The 3,166-nt window shown below is 56.0% G+C and overlaps 1 pseudogene; it reads right to left on the reverse strand.

Moving 5' to 3' along the window:
• Window positions 1-2,712: 2,712 nt before the first annotated feature.
• LOC143350507 (large subunit ribosomal RNA) overlaps window positions 2,713-3,166 on the reverse strand; it is a 3,142-nt pseudogene continuing 2,688 nt past the window's right edge.

A 3,166-nucleotide genomic window follows, 5' to 3' on the forward strand; every position in this document is an offset into this window, starting at 1 on the left:
GATTTTGAGCACGGAAAACTTTCTATTCCTCACGCATACGGCCGCGAGCGGCGGTTCGTCTGCGTGGTTGTGAAAAACTAACGTAGCGCCCGTCCCGAAACCTGGGATAACTCTTTTAAAACTATACGGTTCCTGCATAAGCAGGATATCCGCATCAGTTTCCTCCATTTGTCGCCTGACCTCGTGTGGCACGACTTTCGACCGCTGCATGTTAAGCTGCAGGATCGTTATTCCTCGGCCATCTGTAAGTAGATTATTATCCATAAATGGTTCTACTTACTGACCTCTCGAGAGCCTTCTGGTATCCTGGGCAGGCCGTGCTGGAGGCGGCATGATCCCCTTTTTTGCCGGCGCGCCTGCAGTTCACGCATACTGCAGGCTGGCTCTTCCTTGGACACGCCTTCGCGCAGTGTCCTGTATGCGTGCAGTGGCCGCATACCTCCTCCTTTTGGCGGCAGTGCTTCGCAATGTGGCCAAATCCCTGGCACTTGTAGCATCGGCTGATTGCGATGTAATCCCGGACCTTGCACGCGTTCCATCCAAGGAACACTTTATGGGCCTCGACCATTTTCATCCTTAGACTAGGGGAGACCTCGACCACCCAGTTGGTCTCTTCCCCGTCCTTCCTGCCGGTGCGGAAGCAGAATTTAATTCCGCTCGCTTCTTCCTCGGTGAATACGCTCGTATTCTGTTTCCTGAGGCTTGCCCGGATCTCCTTTTCCGACATCCCTCGCGGAACATCGAAGAGCAGCATCCGTGGGTTCTTATTGACCGGCGTCTTCACGGTCAATCCTGCGTCCTTCAGCTTTGCACTCTCCTTGAGGGCTTGGGCTCCCTCCGCTGTAGTCGTTTCCACGGCAATTCCGTTGCCGTGAATTTTCCTGACGGCCTTCACCTGCATGCCCCTCTTCCTAGGGTTCACCAGCGTGAATACCGCCTCCCTTGCTTCCTCGCTCGTCCGTATCTCTCCATCTTCCTTGTTAGGAAAAATCATGACCACGTTCTTCGGTGGCCCGATTACTGGAGGTACGCCCCGTGGTAGCTTCGCTGACCCCATTTTCAGTTTCTCCGCATAGGAGAGTACTGGCTGCGGTGCCTCCGCCTTCTTTACAGCTCGTTCCAGGCACCTGCTTGCCTGGATCGACTTCTGTACGGCCCCGTTCAGCGTTGCCTCGGATTTCCTCGAATCAAGGGCGGCTTGTTCGAGTTTCCCCTCGAGGAAGCTGTTTTGCTGCAGGAGGTCCTGCACATGGCCCCTCATTTCCTTGAACAGACGCAGTATCACCGTCGCCTGCTCCTTGTTGACCTTTTTTGCTGGGTCCATACAGTACGCCAGCATCCGGTCTTCCACCTTGCACGCTGCTTCCTTAATGGAAGCGGCGGTCTTCTGCTCTCCCGAAGAGGGTTCCACTGCCCTCTTCTTCTTCTTAACTCCCTCGCTGACGGTGTCTTTGACCGGCGTAGTGCTGGCCTTCCTCTTCGCTGCCGGAGGTTGTCCTGCCTCCGTGGTTTTCACCGGTGTCGAGGTCGATGCTGCTGCTCCCGTAGTCCTTGCTGGCGCTGTTGTGGCTGCTGCTGTCGTTTTTGTCTTGTCGCCCAAGCGCGACAAGACTACCTTCGCCGGCGCGGTTGGCGCCATACTGGAGCGGGGACCGTCCCCCACTCCTCTTCTTTGCTCGGATCCCGTCGGATCCGCTCGCGTGCGGTCGGCCGGTTGCAGCGCTCGGGGCTCGCCCCCACTCCTCCTCGGCGATCGGGCCCCGTCGGCTCGGCTCGAGTGCGGTCGTTCGGTCGGCGGCGCGGTCGACCCAAGATGGCCGCGTCCGCTTCGCCAGGCACTGATCGCGCGTCACGCGCCCGACCCAAGATGGCGTCGCTGACGTCACTGGGCGTTGGCTACGTGCCACGCGGTCGGCTCAAAATGGCGGCGCTGACGTGGCCCGCTTGGAATTGAGGTTCGCGCACTTAAAACGTCCTTAAAATTCGAAACCTACTCCGATTTTGAATTTAAAACTATCGTTGTATCCGCGACGATGCCTGCAGTCCACTGCCGCGAGGACACACCGATATCCAGCCGGATGGCGTAGATATACGGCGACGAACCCGCACGGTCGCCCCGAAGATTTGAAAATTACAAATCTCGCAGAGTATTTGCACTTTCACTTCAAGGAAACCACAGGGAACAACAGTACGACGCGAATAAACCCCAGAACTGTCTTCTAACGCGAATCTAACGCGGACACGCCCGTAGCAGCTACGTAGGCGCTGGAAATCCCGGCCACGCCCGGGAAAAACCCACGCGGCGGTGACTCACCGGCGCGTCACTCCTCGCCTAAAACGCTCCCAAAAATCGAATTTTTATCCGATTCTTGATCACGAACCGGCGTTCTCTTCGTAATAGTTCCTTCTCTCCACTGCCGCGGTTTCACTCCGATATCTCGCCTGGCGGCTGAGATATTCGGCAACAAACCCGCACGGTCGCCCCGAAGTTTCCGAAATTACAAATCTCGATTGAGTTTTTGGAATTCCACTCCGGATAAACACACAGTGAATCGAAAATCGCACTAATTCGCCTCGAAACTGCCGTGTATATCGCGAATAAATCGCGAAAATACACTTAAAACTCCTCAAACTCTGGAATTTCCAGCCAGGTAGGTGGGAAAAACCCAAGCGGCGGTGACTCCTCGGTTGAGCGGTTCAGGTAGCGGAGCAGCGGTTGAACACGTCCGTTCCCTTCGGCGGTCAGAATGCGACTACAGTAGATAGGGACAGTGGGAATCTCGTTAATCCATTCATGCGCGTCACTAATTAGATGACGAGGCATTTGGCTACCTTAAGAGAGTCATAGTTACTCCCGCCGTTTACCCGCGCTTTTTTGAATTTCTTCACGTTGACATTCAGAGCACTGGGCAGAAATCACATTGCGTCAACACCCTTGGGGGCCATCGCAATGCTTTGTTTTAATTAGACAGTCGGATTCCCCTAGTCCGTGCCAGTTCTGAGCTGAGTGTTGAATGGCGGCCGAAGAGGACGATCGACGACGGCAAGCCGCCAACGAAAGCCTCGCAGCAAGGAAGATCCGCGGGAGGCCAAGGCACGGGACCGAGCTCGGATCCCGACGAGAACGAACGAATCCGTTCAACGCCGTTCACCTCGCCCAGGCCCG

Source organism: Colletes latitarsis, chromosome 14, assembly GCF_051014445.1.
Source record: "Colletes latitarsis isolate SP2378_abdomen chromosome 14, iyColLati1, whole genome shotgun sequence".
In the NCBI taxonomy this organism is placed as follows: Eukaryota; Metazoa; Arthropoda; class Insecta; order Hymenoptera; family Colletidae; genus Colletes; species Colletes latitarsis.